The sequence below is a fragment of the Euwallacea fornicatus genome, chromosome 9 (genome assembly GCF_040115645.1).
Source record: "Euwallacea fornicatus isolate EFF26 chromosome 9, ASM4011564v1, whole genome shotgun sequence".
Lineage (NCBI taxonomy): Eukaryota > Metazoa > Arthropoda > Insecta > Coleoptera > Curculionidae > Euwallacea > Euwallacea fornicatus.
The window spans coordinates 4,948,848-4,968,376 of record NC_089549.1 but is presented as its reverse complement, the minus strand read 5'-3'; the positions used below and the strand labels follow the sequence as shown (position 1 = coordinate 4,968,376).

The window sequence follows — 19,529 nt, the reverse complement described above, 5'->3', positions numbered from 1 at the left end:
TATGGTGCTACGGCCTTATGATGCTTTAAGATAGTTATATGCAAAAATATGTTTATCGACTCTTAGTACGTTTCATTATACTTTATTCGTACAAAATAACACTACACAAATTGTTCTAAGTTCCATTCTTAAACTTCATTTCACCTGTTTAAAAGAGGTACATGGTTTCTGTGAATTTTTCTAAAAATTTGATAATCGTTTTGAACGACTTCGAATGCCACAGTAATTCATAAAATCAGGTCTTGTTCTATTTCCAGTGGTGTTTCATGCACCAGAGACTTTACGTGTCCCCAAAGAAATAAATCTAAAGATGTTTGATCAGGTGATCTAGGGGGCCATCGGACTGCGCCAACTCTTCAGATCTAATATTACGCGAACTGACGATCCAAATGTTGAATATGTAATCCAGATACATTGTAAACAATTACTGTAGTATTATTTTGGACAAACAAGTTAACATAAAACGTACCAAAACTCAATAAAACATTTTTTTGCCCAGAACTGCCTTAAAACGTCATAAGGCTGTAGTGCCTTAGGGAGACATTTCCGCATATGGGTTCTTAAGCTCAAATGTCTTCTATTGTTGTACTTAATAATCCTTAGAAATTTGATCTCATAGTTCTGAAACACACTGTATATGTATGTTATATGTTTAAACTGCAAAGATCATTAAACCAAAGAGAGATTAACAGAAATCGAGGTCGGCGCACTTGAAATGGGGAAAGTTTCGTTTTTTTTTCACACTCTGTATACAATTTTTTGAAAATTAACAATATTCCCTAAAAAACACCATTTATTGTGAACTGGGCAAGCTTTCAAAACATTTAATTAATACTATGTTAATTTATTGAGAATTTTAAGCAGCTTATTTTTCCTTTGATATTTACGTTAAATTGAATATTCAGTCAAAAACTGTTAAAAAAAATGATATTTTGTACTAGTCAGAAAAAGTGACAGTTATAAGCAGAATTAGTATCTCTAACAAAATATAGCCAATTTCAGTTAAAAAATGTATTTTTGGCACGTCACAGTTTTCTGGACCACCCTGTAACTGCAAAAGTATTGAAAAATAAAAATTCAAGAAAAACTGAATAACCTTTATATTAAACTTTTTGCTAAACCTTACGATCTTTGAGATAAGGCAGTGCACTATTTTAGGTGGATCACCCTGTACATGTAACAATATACTCGTACTTTGAATAAATTTGATACAAAGCATTTTCATTACCACGTGCCGTAATAGTTCCAAGTTGGAAAAAAATCTTTCCAGCACCATTCATCAAGCCTAGAAAAATACCATTAATACCCTGGAAATCTTTCAAATAAAGTGTTTCTTCCCGTTTGAATTCGCTATCGAACTAACTTACTGAGATGTTGGGAAAACACTTAAAAATGATGGTTGAAAATGGATTTTTTGGCAAATGGGTTGGAAAAAGGCAGTGCTGCATGACCAATCTTTTTCCTCGAAGTTAGCTTACTTTTCATGTATGTGGTGAGCATGTAGGCACCAACATCTCGGAAATATATAAGGTACGTTAAAGTATCACCATTTTTTTTTAGTATATAATTAATGTACCTGGAAGTAAATAAGTTGAACCCAACGGGTACTTAAAAGTTTAGGTTTCCCGTTCTTCGATTTTCAACACCCTCGCCGCTTATCAACCACATTGGGTTCGATGTGCTCGATAGAATTCTGAAGACGCAGGCTTCGAGGACCGATTGTTGTCCTTATAAGGGGGTAATTCTTTAACTTCATTAATGACTAAAAATTCATACGAATGTAGATTCTCAAACGCTTCATCACCTAGCAACAGTGTTTTCAAATATCAAAAAAATTTCAATATATTCCTTATGACTCCTGCAGTTTTTGAGATATGTAGTTAAAACTTCGAATATATTTTGCGTTCTAGAAATCAAATCACTGGGTATGTCAAATCGTCTTCATGACCTACAGGGCGTTATTTTTTCAGGGATTACGCCCGTACCGATATTTAGGAAAACCTAGTCTGTTTAAAAAACCACATTTACATTTCTTATTTGTAATAGAATTTTTTTTGCTTTATTGTTTATTTCGTTAAACAAAACCTGCTTAGCAGTAGCTGCGCACAGGGTGGGGCGTCGGAAATAAATCATTAAAATTTTTAAAAAAATCACACTAAAGTCTTATTGAATCGTTACATTCCGGCAACATTTCGTCCGGAAAACGTTTATTGGTCCAAACTTTGGATAAACTTTAAGTAGGAGAACGATGGAAAGGGAGTAAGTACATAATGGATTTCACGGTTAGTTTAATTGAGATTGTTATTTAGAAGTTCGTGTGAGAGATGTTTGTTTGTTTCAGACAACTTCCATACTTACTCGTTTCAACTGGGCAGACTGACTCGCGGACGCCCTAAGTTACAAGACGTTTGTCTCTTCTTCTCGCAGATATTTATTATCAGTTCCCTTCCATTTTTGTATGGATTTTAAATTGCAAAGCAAATAAAAATCACCTGCTTAGGCCCAGCCTTTCAACCTCCTGGCAACTTCACCAGCGGGGTAATTTCCAAACAATTCTGTGCGAAGCATCGCCACGAAAACGATCTTGCTGGCAAAGTTACCAGGTGGTCGGAATGCTGGGCCTCATAAGTAGCGTTCATCTGGAATTGCGTTAATCCAGACGTTTTTACGCCCGTGAAAGTACATTCTCAGATAACAGAACCATAGATGGTATGGAGGTAATGGTAAACTCTAAAATTACCAAAGGCGCAAAAGCATAAATTAAAATGCGGTTGGGGTGAAGCGCGAATATCCAGATTTTGTCGCCTTTGCCGGGTATCGTGCTAATGAAATAATGTACAGAGTGGTCCAAGAATATTGCTGCAACAAGAGTATGTTGAGTAAGCAACTGGGACGATCAATTCAGATTTCAATTACCACCTAAGTTCGCGCATCTAACTCAACGAAAAACCCCGGAAACGACCTTTTCCAGCAAATCCAGCGGAAAAACAAAACTCATTATGCAGACTCATCTGCTAGGACTAACGTATCTCTTTTCCATTATTCCATTAGAGGTGAAATGATTAATTGCGTTTCTTCGTTAATGGGGGCTGTGCAAATGGATATAGCACCTTCCGAAGGGATAACTCACCTTAAACGAGTTCTACTTTTTTTGTTCAGGTTAGTGCATTAGTGTGAGCAATTTCTCCTTTAAAATCTCCTTTTCAGTTCAAAATGAGTTTTTTCGCATTTGTAGCTGATGAATCGTGTTTTTAGCCGAACGGACACCGTTTAGGAAACTGGAGCATTGGGTCAGGGAATATTCTATCCCTTGCACCCATCTGACTCTCCTCACGGTCCATTTAACTTACGTACGATGACTTTAAGCTTTCTGTTACGACCCTAAACGAGAAGGAAGTTAGATATATCCAGATTATTTGGGGACTTTGTTTCGACATCAGTAGCGCACAGTTTCCCTCCCAGGGTGAAAGAATTTTGACTTTTGGTCTGGCAAAATACCAGGAGCCTCATCCAGAATAATTATTTTCTTCAAGAAATTCGCGGAATTTTTGTTAGGGACGTTACGGATCTGAGCTGCTCCATCTCAAGAACTTTCTAGTTAATTTGGCGCCGCTCCTGGCAGCATCCAAAAGGCAAATCCAGTTTGGCCCCAATTGATAGCGCAACACATTCCCAAAGGCCGGATTTATTGAATAAGTTAGCAGTTTCGCTTTGTTCACGAAGGACAAATTGTTTTGGGTTTTGCTTTGAAAAAAGGTCAATAAATTGCGGTGGAGGTACTTAATTTGACTGTTTTCGCTTATTTAGGGCTCCCCTCGAAGGAGGGGATATTACAGGAAAACACGAGGGCGACAGATTGAGTTTTGCTCCGCTCTTCTTTGATATATCCAGACAATTTCGCATTCTTCTATTGACCATAAAAAATTTTATGAAATTTATTGGAACCCAAGGGGGGATTTCCCTGCAAGTTTTTCTTGTGCCGCATTACACCTCCAACGCTGAAAACACGTTTAAACTGGCTTTAAGTGACTAATGGTGTTTACCTCACGGAATGAAAGTGAATTATTCCTTTTGAATCGGTGGCGCTCCAATTCTGTCACAAGTGAACTGGCGCAATTGATATGCGATGTTCCAGTTGCCTCAAAAAGAGCCACTTTAATCCATAAGTTACCTATTAAGGGTATTAATAGGTGTTGTTGAGGGAGTTTGAGTGGAGCTGTTTAAGTTTTGCAACGAGTGCAAGTTCGAGGCAGAGATTCTGGGGTAGTTAAACAGCTTATGAAATTTTCACTTTATTATCGACGGAAGAGCTTGATTTTGCCATATTCCTTAGTTTCCATGGTTTGAATGAAGGGAAGTACAGGGTAGTTCACGGAAAATGGCCCACTACCTTATGGCCGAAATCGCAAGGTTTAGAACGAAGAGTTTAATTAAAAGTTAATCAGCTTTTCATGAATTTTTACTTTTTTATATTTTCAAAGTTGGAGGGTGGTTCCGATAGTCGCGGCGCGACAAAAATACTTTCTTTTTTATCGGATATCCTATATTTTCTTTTAGAAACTAATTTTGCTTGTAATTATAAGTTTTCTTTCTTATTACAAAGTAGGAAAAATTTCCAGCGGGTTTTGAGTTAATTTAATTTAAAATAAAGGTCGAAGGAAATATAAACTTCTGAAAATTCAGAATAAATTCACAAAGTGTTATTTGAACCATTTGAAAACTAGTCCTAGTTGATGGTACGAGTATATTTATAATAATTGATGAATTTTATACAGGATATGAAAAAAATGTATCAGAACTTTTCACATTTCATGTTCATTAAACTTGATTTTTTAATGACAATTTTTTTTTATTCCTTTATATGTTATATATATATATTTTTTTTTTTTTTTTGAAGCTTTTATTTTTATGTAACAAATAGGTAATTCGTGTATCTAAACCGAAGAGGCCTTACATAGTTAACTGTTACATAATATTAATCACCATTTTTTCCATTTAAAGTCATATTTATACAGGGTGAGTCGGGAGGATCGTGCCAAACTTCAGGAGCGTGTTGTACATGAAAAATAAATGTAAAAAAACTCAAATGTTGTTATCCGATTTTCGTTTGTTTACAAGTTATAGCGTAAATAAAATTAAAACATAAAATTAAAAAAATTTATAAATTTCATAAAAAATTCCATAAATTAACGTTTGGATATCATAGTAAATGTTCAAAAATATTGCTATTAACTTCTAAACGTTTTCGGCTTCGTCTATGAAGAGCATTCGTTACGCTCCTGATTGTTTCATGTCTTTCTTTAATAGCAGCTGCATCATTAGAAATGCTGCAGCTGCAGTGCATCTTGAGTGTCCACTTTTACTCTGTACACTTCAGTTTTAAACCAACCCTACAAACAATAGTCTAGTGGTGTGAGGTCTGGAGACCTTGGAGGCCAACTAATAGGGCCACCACGACCCATCCAACGTCCAGGAAAGGTACGTTTATGGTAAATAGAATCCTAGTTAAAAAAATTTATTTACGCTATAACTTGTAAACAAACGAAAATCGGATAACAACATTTGAGTTTTTTTACATTTATTTTTCATGTACAACACGCTCCTGAAGTTTGGCACGATCCTCCCGACTCACCCTGTATATTTATCTCGTAGCTTACCAGTAATGAATCAATCTAAAATGTAGTTAAATAATAGAATTTTATAATTGTATGTTAATTTAATGATATGAACACGATATAGCGTATTGCACGTAAAAAGAAAAAAAAATTGACACGTCACGGTTTTCTGGCTCACCCTGTAACAAAATTATAAAAAAATAAAAATTCGTGAAAAGCTCAATAACCTCTATAATAAACTTTTTTTCTAAGCTTTACGGTTTTTGAGATATGGTAGCGGACCATCTTACGTGGACCATCCTGCATATATGAGTCAATGGAAACCAGAGCGAGCACTTCACAGGAGATTTTTCAAAAACTAAGTTCTTTGCCAGAATTCTAGAATAGACCGATGAGAGCATGAGTAACGAATTATTAGCCCTTAAAATAAAAAAAGGAGACAGACAGAGAACATAAAGTTAAAGAAAGATGAGGAGAATACAACTCTAAGTCTTCATTGCGCCATTTGGGGACGTAGCTTATTGTTAGTCTTCAGAGACGTTAGGGCCAAGGGCCAGTTCTTCAGGGGGTTGGGAAACGACTGCTGTCAGTTAACTGAAGGAATGTTCATATTGCACAACGACTTAACCCCTAGAGATATATATTGCACCATAGCAACTGGGGGAGGCATTTTAATCGATTGTTCGTTTTAATTGCAACTTTCTTCACCTGCAGCTCGGGGGGGCTTTGTAGAACACATACCAAATAAAAGAAAGGTTCATTGAATATTCCCAGCAATACTATGATTTGACCCTTAATTGGCTCAATTTTCCGGCACTCTAACATCGCAACTTTAATCTCATATTGAACAGAACTGTTCTCCTTTTTTTCTCAAGTTTCACAAAGATTTAAATCGACTCACATTTAACTCCTAAACATTATAATTTAAATTGTAAGCTAAAGCAGCAAACTTTACCCCCTTGAAGGAACTTGAACTACTGGCGTAATCTTAGATGTGAGCAGAGGTCCCAATTAAAATCTTCACTTAAGATGCCCTTAACGGTTAAAACCTTTCAGTGTTTACCTAATTTCAATTCCGGAACTTCTCAGCCAAGATAAACCGAATCCCATTTTACCCGCAAATACTTGAAAACTGTTAACACATATTTTGATTCAAGGCTAAAAGGTTTTCGAGTCTTAAGGCTCCGTCGTAAAACCGCGAGCGTTGTATTGTCTCCAGCAAGATTCTGCATATTAACATAACGTTTTATAAATTCAAGGATTTCCTGGGAAACGTTTGTTATTGAAATTGAATCCTTGAAAATTGATGGATATGCACTGAAGACCTAAAAAATCAATAGCCATTATCCTTTCCAGAGAGCTCCAGTTTCAGGACAGGGTCTGTGTAAATGGACCTTTCAATTAATGGACACGGAACGTGACCTTCAGTTACCCTAAAAGTGTTAAGTATTTCGGTTGAATCAATTTTTTTCGAACCAATAAGTCCCAACAAAACTAACTTCCTTCCGAGCCTTGATCTACAGCGGCGGACAAAAGTTTAGAACTTTTTTTTAAGTCAGCCGAAATTAAAGACACATTAACGTCTGGATAATTTGTCTTTAAGTTTAACTGACTTAAAAAAAGGCTTCTAAACTTTTGTCGGCCACTGCATATCAAGGCTTGGAAGGAAGTTAGTTTTATGGGGCATAACGTACGGTTGTTATGTAATTGTGGTCTTTTATTAGATTGACTATTAAAACGCGTGGTTAACGAAATTAATACTGCAAAAATTGCTTTTAAATAGAACATATTTTTGAGTCGGAAAAAAGTTTAGAAACTTTAATCTACAAAAGAATTAATATAAAAAAAAGGAACTTAAAATTTGATAGAACATTCTTTCGTGTTAATCCCCACCTAACATCTTCTAGGCAATGAATCAACAATATTCACACACATTTCTTTCTTTTCCATTCGTCGTATATTACTGCTCAAAGTTCAGCCTTGTCACGAATGTGTCTCAAACAGACGCGGCTATCTACCGGATTTCTCGTAAAAGTTCAATTGGATTTAAATCGGGAGAGTGCGTCGGCCATCCAATTACATCCACCCATTTGGATGAAAACCAATTTTCTATTAACTTGAATGCATGTTTCGGATCCTTATCTTGTTGGAATCTCTAACGAAGAGGCATTTCGTACTCCGCATACGGCAACATATTATTCTGCAATATATCCCGGCATTGAAGTGTATCCATTCTTCCTTGTACTTCCACAATGCGTCCAGAACCTGACCTACTAAAACGACCTCAGATCATAACACTGCCACCTTCATGCTTAATCGTTGGTACTTGATCTTACTTGAAACTTCTGGATCAATTTCCCAATTTGTCTTCCGAGGATTTTTTTGTCAAAATATTTTTGTCACTGTATCAATTGCAGAGTTAGTTTTTTGTGGACGCCCTGTACTTTTGGGTCTTACAAGGCTTCTGCCACCACTACGTGAAGCAGCCATAATTTCCGATATGGCATGTTTACTCATTTTCAGATTTTTGGCAATAAATACTTGTTTTAGACCACTTTCATGCGGTTAATTGAAATCCATTAAGTTTTACCCATGACTTAAGATATTCATACTGACAACTCACCTCAAACTTGTTTATGCGTTGAAAGGGGCAACATGCATGAAAACTGTCTAAACTTGTGTTAGCAAAAAAAAACTTGCGAATATATTAAACGAACTTACACAAGAACGGTACGATTAGTGAATCAGAAATTTATGCATACGAAGGATCTCCGAAAAAGCATATTTTAACAGGAAATTAAAAATAAAAAGTTTCTAAACTTTGGCCCGCCACTGTACATAACAAATAAATTAATATGAGCCTTAATGGAATATTAATTAATTAAATCGAGCCTTGATTTAACACTAATAAATTAAACTAACGCTTGGTACATCCCCAATAAATTAAAGCGAGCCTTGATGTAACGTCAGTTAATTAAAATATCCATTGATACATCACTAATAAATTGAAACGAGCCTTGACGTAACATTAATTAATGAAAATTGCCATTGATGTATCAGTAATAAATTGAAACGGGCCTTGATATGTCACTAATAAATTACTATTGTTCATTGCCTTCAGGGGAACGGGGAAGGACACAAATAAATTTGGACAGACTAATCAGCGCTTATCCATTCATGAAATTTACATAAAGTGCTTTGGAAATGGCGGCTGCTGGCCAGAATGCGTGCTTAACGTTAATAATGTGGTTAAGATGGATTAACCTCATATGTAGATTCAGAAACGTAGGAAGGACATATCATAATGTGATTGCGATGCAAATCCAAACAAGGAAAAATAGAAACACCTATATCCCCCCCCCCCATATGTGTGACCTAGGGTGCTTAAAGTTGCTATGGAATAAATTAATTAATATTAAATTTTTATAATTTGGAAAACATTCTAAGACGCGTCAACATAGTTAAAAAAAAACAATTTATTTATATAATAATATTAGTCGTCTTGATGAGGTCATCGCTGTCCGAGATATGACGTCATCGGCCATTTTTTTTCGTGACGACTCCCGTTCTTTTTCCATTCAAAATATTGAAGAGCATATTTTTTGAAACAAAATATTATATATTAATTATATAATTTTTTAAAAATAATGTGGAGGCTACATAAGAAATTTTTCGAGGTAAATAGAATCGAAGTACGTGAACTAACGATGTTTGTTATTAAGTAAAAATCATTTTGCGTTTTGTGTGCATAAATGTTCGTGGGGCACTTGCCGCTTGAAATTGTTTAAAAATTGACAAGGTAACCGAAAAAGACAGAACTGGAGTCCTCTGCATGATCGGATTTGGAGTTCAGGTGCGGACCCCAAATGAAGCTGCAGAATTATTTAATACATCTCGGTTGGCAACCAATTAACTACAGCACAGTTGCGAAAATCGAAAACAAGTTTAGAGACTTTGGGCATGTCAGAGATCTATCTAAAAACGGTCGATCCTCGATATAGGAAGACGAAAAAATTTACATTTTCATAGCAGCACGGGAAAGTCCACATTCCACAGTAAACAACGTTTCATGTCTGGTCAATGGGTTCGCTTCGACTGTGCAAAAAACATTGAAAACGAATAAGCACCGTCCGTATAAAGTGCACTTAGTTAATCAGCTCTCTGAAGATGATTTCAGTTGTCGAAACCAGTTTTGCGAGCGAACGCAACGAGGATGAAACCTTTACAAAAAAAAAAAAAAATCTAATGAAGCCATATTTACTTCAACGGCCACGTTAACCGGCGAAACTGTCGTTATTGGGCTTCTGATAGTCCCTATTGGGTAATGGATATTTACAGCAGACACCCTCAAAAAGTGAATGTTTGGTGTGCCATAATACGCGATGGAATTCTGGGTCCTTATTTTTTCATCGGTGCTTTAACTGGAGAACGATATTTAAATTTTCTTCAAGAAGACTTAGTCGTCCTGGCACTAGTTAATTCATACCCCGATTCCGAAAAAAATCGATCTGCAAAGTGCAAATTTACTATTTGAGTAAGATGGAGAGGCTTCCATTATGCAGCATTTATGCGAGTATATTTAGACGAATGTTTGCGAAATCGTCGGATAGAACGAAGACGAGCTATAGAGTGGCCAGCCCGTTCACCCGACTTGACACCTCTCGACTATTTTTTGTGGGGACATTTAAAAACCAAAGTGTATTCCATTTAGCTCTTAAATTTGAACGATTTAAGAAGGCGGATTCATGAAGGAATTTAACTTATAACTCCAGACACCAACAATAATGTTGAAAAGGAATTTGTTTGTCGTTTTTTTTTTTATTTCGAACAAAAAAACCGGGATTGTTATTAAAAAAAAAATGGCCGATGACATCATATCCTGGACAGCGGTTACGTTATCAACACGAGTAATATTTAAAAATTAAATTGCCTTTCAAGAACCAAATCGATGCGTACGAGGATTTTTTCCCAAACATCTTACATTAATGAACTTGTGCCATATTTTCGGAAGCACTGCAAACCTGAGAGTTCCGTAAGAGCCCTTTTATTGTACTCTTGCGACGAGATTAATATTAATAGCCTTTCATGTAACCAGTTAGGAAATGCATAATTTCCTGCAGCGCGTGGAATTCTGTGGGACAACCGAAGAAGGGTCCTGCAGTATGGCACGAGCCGGACGAAAGAACAGTTACGAATGAGTTTCATACATAATAAAATATCAGGAAACCGAAATTCTGTGTACAGTTCCGTGTCCTCAAAATAACAGGGAGTGAAATAAGAACTTTTAAAGAAAAGTCAATGACTTTTTGAGATGAATGAATATTTCAGTGCCTTAATCCCAAAGACTGAAACGAAAATTATATGTTTTAGCTCAATTATCTGACAAAATTTCCATCCTGTCCGGGCGAAACACCGCAGGGCTTATTTGGCGGAGAAATATTTGGATTTTTCCCACGATACCCCTGCGAAACCTTTTCGGGGATGAAACCCTCAATTTTCTACCCTATTCGGGGACGTTACAAAAGAGCCTTATTTGTTTATTGTGTCCCTTATTCACATTACTTACCTGCTGAAGGGGGAGTTGCTTTAGTTATTTCTGTTGTTTGTTTAAATTCATTTTTCATTAACAACACAACAAGAAAAAAGAAAAATAAGAGAAAAGAACTGAAATAGAGGAACCATGAGAATGCCAAGCTAATGAAAATGAAATGATTTCTTTCTTGCGGTTCTTTTAATTTATTTTTATTTTTTCCTCGCTTTTTTTAAATGCATTTGTAATCATTTTAATTTTTTTTTAAATTACTCAATACAATATATACTCCGTTTTAGATGAAACCCGTGGCGAATTCGCTCTTACCTATGACCTATGGCAGGTATATGGGAAGTTCCTAGGTAAAAGCTGTAAATAAGATATTAAGACGAAGTTACCAAAAAGATTTCTGCAGAAACTTCAAGATTAAGTCCCTCAATTTAAGTTCGGGCGCCAATAAAAGGCGAACAACATTTTACCATTTAATCCCATTTAACGGAGCTTTCGAAAGGTGAAAGTTCATAATATGAAGGCTTTAATAATAGGTGCGTGGTTTTTTCGCCCTTTGTTTTATTTTCCAGGTATTTTCAGTTTGATGAGGTTTATCGATTAGCGTTTTAGTGAAAAGAGAAAAGTGGTCTACTTCTGATTAGCAATCTGAAAGTGAGGCTGAGAAAGGAGAGTATTGTTGCGCTTTTGTTATCGAGCAGATACCGGTACGCGATTAATGAAATTAATACTATCTATTAAGGCGGACTTATTAAATAAAAAAAAACTAGGTTAACTGACCAATAGTTTCTCTTATATCAAGAACTACTTCGATTCTTGCAAATTCCCATTCTCGTCGACCGCTTTATTTTCTCAGCTGCAAATCATTGCGACCATAAACACAGCGGTCTTACTGTGCGCACGCAGAGCCCTCTCATGGCGAATTTTAGCTGTTCGTAACAATGCCCTCTCTGGATAGATCCCGGTAACTGTAAATTTATCTTATTTAATCGGCCTCTCTCAATTTTTAATGGACGTGGTGAAATGATTCGAGTCACGGTTGCGTTGAAACAAGTGGTCCCCCGAAACATGAAACTCTATATCGTTCGCATTTCCCAAAGCAATTTGTCTGGCAAAGCTCCCTAAGGCCACTGCAGAAGGAAGCAAATATTCGCAGCAATACAAACTGGTAAATCACGATCGAAATTACATGCCGGACCTCCGGTAACGGTCCTCAGAGTGTGGCACTTTGTCTGATTTATACTGAAGAGGCTAAGAGAAATTTTGCCAAAAGACGATTGAAAACATATACATATATATATCTATAGTTTCTTGGCATCCATTTCGGCATTCTTGCTGTTGATGAAAAAGTTTAATGGAGCGACACAGTTCTATATTTTTTTGCTAAAAATAATCCAAATTTGACTACTGACGGACTTAGTCATCGATCACTGTCAGGAAAGATGTTTCAAAGAATTATTGATTAAGGGTGCCTGATGTGTTCCGGCTCAAAATCGATTTACATAATCCATATTAGCGATTAGCAATGACAATCCTACTGTGCCTTCATGAAAAATGAGGTTGCAAATCCCTGATCTATTCGTCACGTTTGACGTTTACATTAAATGTCAGATGTGACATGTGTCATATGTAACATGTATCGCATGTGTCACATGTAACATGTGACATGTGTTTTCCTCTATTCTCTACCTGCACACTACCGGACTACCGAATATATTTACTGTAAATGCGGTTATGTCATTGAATTATTAATGCCGTTATTGCCTAAGCAAATGCTGAAACTGCCTCAGCTAAGTTCTTCAATAATTCTATATCAAAGACGAGCCTGAGGGAAACCAGTGTCTAAGTCATATCGGTTATGTATTATTAGATACTCCAACAATTCTCTATAATATCATTAACCCGCCCTTGTTATTATATGTAGTTAATAGATAATCCTTCGTCTTTGTGTGAGTATGCAGAGTTAACCAAGATAAGGAAAGAGGAGACTAGCAGAAGATGCAGTTTACCGAATTTAGGAATTTTCTTCACAACGTGACAGATTCTTCAGTTTTGATTCACACGTAATTATAGGTGAAAAAAAAACAGACGATGGTCGGAATGCGATATGATACGTTAAAGTTTCTACAAATTTTAGGAGAAATCCAAAAATTAACTTATATACCAGACGTCCCATTAAAAAAAACTTATTTTTTCCTCTTTCCTTTGTCCTAATTTTCTCTATTCTCTTCTTTTTTCACATATTTTTTATATTTTATTTTTCGTGTTTCTTAATTTTTTTCAGTTGTTTTCTACCGGATCCGAACTTCTCGTGCACTTCAAATTTTAAGTTTTTTATAGCGTGGTCCTCGTATATCACTTTCTTAGTGATATTTATGTACCACCAATCATAAAAGCATTAAGGGAAATTTGAAGGGTTCAATTTAATCAATCACACAATCGCCATTCTAAACAAATTCGACTGGGGCGTCGAAACTTTGCAAACCAAAAACAAGATCAAGTTATTACATTACTAACGTTAAAGTATACAGAGTGTTCGATAAACATACAGATAAACTTTCAGGGGACGAAGAGATGAATAAAAGCGGATATTTAAATCGAATGAAGTTGTCAAAATACGGAGTACTCGTTTTTGTCATTCAAATATTTCTTTTTATATTTCGCGAACGGTTTGGAATAAGAACATAAAATTAGGGACACGTCATGGAGGGCAAAATGTGCACGTTCTGGAGCAGTCACAACATTTCCACCTGCACCAGTGGCATCCGTGCTGCCATCCAACATTTATCGTACATGTGTAAATGACTCAAAATATAATAGAATCAAACTTTGGAAGAGCAGTGTGATTTTGCGATGGAACATGTTTCATACATGTTTGCTTCATGTCTTTCACCACTACTAACAAGAAATTAGGTTAATTTCTTCTAAAAATAAAAAAAAATCGCACTTGAAACTCTATACTGGTTCTTTAGTAGACACAGGAAAGAGATACTTTTTTTATATCTTAAAAGCTGCTTCTTGAACAACAAATTATTAAGAGGTATTTTTTATTTAGAAATTATGGGACATTAAAAAAAAATATATATATACAGGGTTCGCCATTACTCCGGCTTTGGTTCCTGGTGTCTTTTTATAAATATTAATATGAAATGTTTATTACAGTACCCATTTATATTGGAAAGCTGCATGATTTAATAATATTTTTGTTTATACAGAGTGTTCCGTTTTCGCTGGGCAGCATAAAGTTATAATTTTTTAAATAGCAACCCATAATTTTTTTTATGCCATTTGATGAAACCTTAATTTAGAAGGACAATACATTAAACGTTTTTTAAATTGGTTGCGACGTTGCCATATTAGAGAAATTTCTTTAAAAATGCAGCATCAGAAAAAAATTATCACAAAACTGGAGTTTTTTGAAATTTTGAAATTTGTTTTTGTAAAGTAGTAAATGAAAGTCAGAGGTACTTAAAAACTTTAAAACATTTTTTTAATGCACCATACGTTTTTTGTAGAAAAGCGCTAATTTGCAAATTAAATAAATTGCTGGACCTCGTTTTTTTTTAAATGGCACTCATGATTTTTTTCAAGTCCTTTTAATGTAATTTTTAATTCTCGATTAATTTACAATAACATATTTTCATCTAACATTTACAGTTATGGAGATATTTACAAAATTTCAATCAAATTGCAACAGGCATTATTATAATCCAACAGATTTATTCTAGTGGCTTTGCTTCTATTTAACAAAAGCACAAATTACTTATTTCATTTAGTTGTCGTATTACCTGTCACTACCTTTTAATATGGCAACGTCGCAACCAGTTTAAAAAATATTTAATGTATTTTCCTTCTAAACTAAGGTTTCATCAAACGGCATAAAAAAAAATATGGGTTGCTATTTAAAAAATTATAACTTTATGCTGCCCAGCGAAAACGGAACACTCTATATAAACAAAAATATTATTAAATCATGCAGCTTTCCAATATAAATCAGTACTCTACTAATCATTTCATATTGATATTTATAAAAAGACACCAGGAACCAAGGCCGAAGTAATGGCGAACCCTGTATATATATATTCGTATTAAAAAGGCAGTGACTTGCCATTTTCTCATTCAAAACGTCTCACTGAATGACCGCATGGACGCCACTGGCGTAAGGGCAAATATCCTGCCTTCTCTAGAACAGGCACTTTTATCTCGCCATAGCATGTCCCTTATTTCGTGTCATTATAATAAACCATTTTCGGAATATAAAAAAAAATTAAATTAAAACTCTGTATCTTGGGAACGAAACGATTTCGGATGAAGTTTGGTTAGATCTAAATGTTTATTTTCATGAGCTCTGCGTTACCTGAACATTTGACGGTATGTTTATAAAACACCCTGTATATTCGCCTTTATGTAAGAGGGGAAGATCTAACAATTCTCCCTCTTTCAGTCTTTCAAAACTTCAAAAAAAGGAAACGAGTCAACACCCGACAAAGCCAAAGTAAACAGATAGGACACACAGTCATGATGATGTATATAAACGGTTGCGTGTTTCAGGGCAAATTGAAACTCAAATGGAAAACATGACGATAAAATAAAGAGGCGTCGCTAAACATGGGTTGTGACCTATTTTTTGGAGGCTCCCGTATTATATTTCACTTAAATTGGGGCCGTGAAACCTAAAAATTCAAACAGGGATTTTTATTTGGGTTAGAAAAATAACCTTTACGAGCCAAATAGTCAGATTTGCCCCGGGATTATGTTTCGTGAAAAACGAACTATTCAGAATCACGTCATAAAGTTATGGGTTCATGTGTCGTAAACTGGGATGCTCTCAATGCTTACCACTAATTAACTTTGCTGTTCTCTCAGGAAGATAGAGAAAACATGTTTCACTGCCATAAAGTCGTAAAAGCTAATGAAAAGCTGCAAGAGGCTTTACGAGCAGGAACTCCATGCAATTTTCTCATAAAATAACTGAATTATACAGGGTGTTTGTACGGAAAAAAATTATCATAGAAACGGAAATATGTTGTCGCATTTTATTGCTAAGTTACAATAAAATGCCAGTTTAAAGAAGACTTGTACAAAACTGTTGCTTCGACATGGAAAGCACTTGGCACGCTTTTAGAAATATGGTCTTTTTAACTGCAATTATGATCATAACCTCTCGGTGTGTGACCTACATATTAATGGGTGCGGGTTAATGTAAATGCTGCAATCGATGTTGAAACATAAAAAAATTTATTTACATGAAATTTGCAACATGGTTAAGTGGTAAGCAATTTACCGCAATCGAACATTTTTAAAAGGGACAATTAAGGAAAATTCTATTATAGTAAATTTCGGGTTACGTCATCCATTATTTCCCTATTTCTATTTTCCTCTAGGCTTTCCTATGTAACCGACGACCAACTATTGATTGGTTTAAGTTAATTAAATATTAAGCTTATCCCGAGCTCGTCTTACGAAAACGCCAGTTATTATTTTAGTATATTCACTTTAATGCCCCTACGCCTGAATTATTCGGGAAATTCTTTGAGGGACCCTTAGAAAATCAGAGAAGATTTTCCTAAAAAATTTACTTTCGGATTGAAACTTTGGGATTTAGTTCGGGCATAGGCAGCTTTCCACTGAAAACCTAAACATTTTTTAGATTTGGCTTTATGAGCATTAAATAAACGATATTTGATTGTCATCTTTTCTAACGTGAAATATTCCCATATTCGCATTTTTCTTAGAGTTAAAAATTGTAAAAAATTCTGTAAATTTCGTTGGTTATCATGGCTCAAGCATAGACATCAAGGATTTTTCTTCCTGTGGCAATGGCTCTGAGATGGAAACTAGTAATAGGGACGTCAAGCTTAAGAGATGCATGTTTCGGATCATGATGTTTTAGACACTAAAGGGTTTTGTAAAATGTCAGAGCTGATATCTGCCTTGTGATATCTATACTCTTTTCCTTTCCACTGTTTTGAGACTGTATGTACGCATGGGCGGATGTCTACAGACATGCGCAGCATAAAATGTGGATACCCTCTTTATAAAGAACACTTGTCGCCAGAATGCCTAACATCCTCTTTATTGAATACAGGTATCACCAGTTCAAGTCAGAACATAGAAATTGTGCAAGAGGGAGAAGTATGCAAGGTTTAGTATGCCTCCGACGGAGATCAACAACAAAGTGGGCGGAGTCAATCCGTTCAAACGAATCGTTTCATTAATTAAGTGACTTGTAGTGTGCCGTCAGTGTCGTCGACACGGTCTCAGAATCATTAAAATATCATAAACGAATTTCAGCAAATTCGAATCATCATATTCGTCAATGACGTACCTAACCGGTGCTGTAATGGGGAAAGATACAATAATTCATTAATAAGTATAAATTCGAAATTATTTTAATCCGTCCCTTGGACTTAATTAGTAAAAATTCTCAAGCGGGGAGAGATGTGAACTGACTCCGCCGACGTTGTCCGTGATCTCTGTCGGAGGCATTTTAAACCTTATGTGGTCCTTTTCCCTCTCGCACAATTCGAATGCTCCTACTAAAGTTGATTACAGTTGTAGATAAAGCAGGAAGTGTCATGACAAAAATTTACATAAAATTATAAATTTGCAACAGAAGTAGCTAATCTGGTGTGGTAGCTGGATTTAAACCCCATGCACAAGTCTCATTTCTTTTTTTCCATAATACGAAAAAAGACTCTTAACTCACACTCTATAATATGTAATTTAGAACAAAGGTATTTTGTGCTGCTACGCAGGAATTTAACATTCACTTTTTTTATGTTAAGCACCCATTACTAGGTGCATGTCGTGGTAGTTATTACCACCTTATTTGCATCTGAGTCCACATGCAAGCGCATAGAATTTGACCCCTTAACTAGCACAACCCAACAAAAAGACCCTGGATTCAGCATAATCCAGGATGATCGAACTATTGCTTGCTTACCAATTACTTACCCAATCCAGCACAAGTAACACCGATTGACGTCACTAATCGTGATTTTATTATGCAGGTCCGTTCCCCTCATATCGATCCATCATTAGATCTAGTTTTCCAGGTGTCGGGTGTTTGAACTTCTCATCGAGGAAATCGGGTAAGGAAAATGGGAAAAATATTATTGATCGTTTGACGTCAGTTTTTCAGAGATGTTTGGAGAAGCCATAATTTTCCATGAAGCGACATTTATCTTTTAGGGCTGAATGCAAGTTTTGTTGTTACATGATGGGCAGGTTAGTTTAGGTTTGCGACATGAACTTTCCTGGATAGACACACAGAGAACGTGGGCAAAGTAGTCAGGGCGCAATCTGAAATGGTGCCAAGGGTGAGTAAACCCATATATGGTAAGAGAAGAACTTGTGCTGGTGACTGCTTCTAACCTGAACGCGGTTCCCGATGGTGAACCCCGAGGTATTTCCTGGCTAGACGTCTTGAGTTACTCATATGATGTGGGATGGTACATATAACTAATGAACGACTGGAAAAATGTCTATGTAATCGTGAAACCCATAGAAACGCATTTTTCTGGAAAATAGTCTACCTTAACGAAATGTAATAAGAAAACCTTTTTTACTTAAAAATATTTGCGATTTAGTAATTTGATTTTAAAAATTGCGAAATGTCAGAAGCAAAAAAGTTAGGGCAACATTTACTTAGGAGATCCCTACTATATGCCTCTCCTGACTAAAGCCTGCCATCGTGAGTAGAAAAAAGGTCTTCCATTCCACCTTAGTAGAATATGTCGAGTTTTATAATTTTAGCCCAAATCGTTTCGAAAATGTTACAAGAAAAACACCTTCAGATTTTTCCTTTTAAGTGGCTCTATCTCCTTTAAAAGGCAATTTTCGGGGTATTTTTATAAGATCTTTTCTTTTATCATTTTAACATCTAGAATCACCTACCAAAATATTTCGACTTTATTTTCGGACACTCTGTATATGGATTACCTCCAGGGGTATGTCAGGAATATATCTGATCTCTCCAATGGGAATTGTCAGCTATCTCTCGGGAATTGAATGCAATTTTGTAGCTCTGGATCTCTGCTGTATAAAATATTCAACAATTGTGGCCCTTTTCCGCATGTGAAAGTTGGCAAAGCCTTTGACCCAAGGGCCGTAGGTATATCAGTGCCGCAGGTATAATCTCCTGTATTATGTAGCTTAATTATAAAGAGGGCCCGATTTTTTTTTTGCTTGTAATTGAGAAATTAATTTTAATTATAATTAATAATTTTCCTTCGATTATAAGTTTAATTATTTATACTTATAATTTAGCAATTAGTTAATTTTAAAATTAGCTCAGATAAGTTTCATTGCGGAGAATGTTTTAAATTCTCTTAGTTTTCTAGAGCTCACAATATATATATTTTTTACTAGTT

At 35.6% G+C, this 19,529-nt stretch overlaps 1 protein-coding gene across 2 annotated transcripts in view; it reads right to left on the bottom strand.

Moving 5' to 3' along the window:
* Positions 1 to 19,529, bottom strand: part of LOC136340997 (uncharacterized) — a 114,312-nt gene that overhangs the window by 82,136 nt on the left and 12,647 nt on the right. The gene's annotated exons all lie outside the window — the stretch shown is intronic.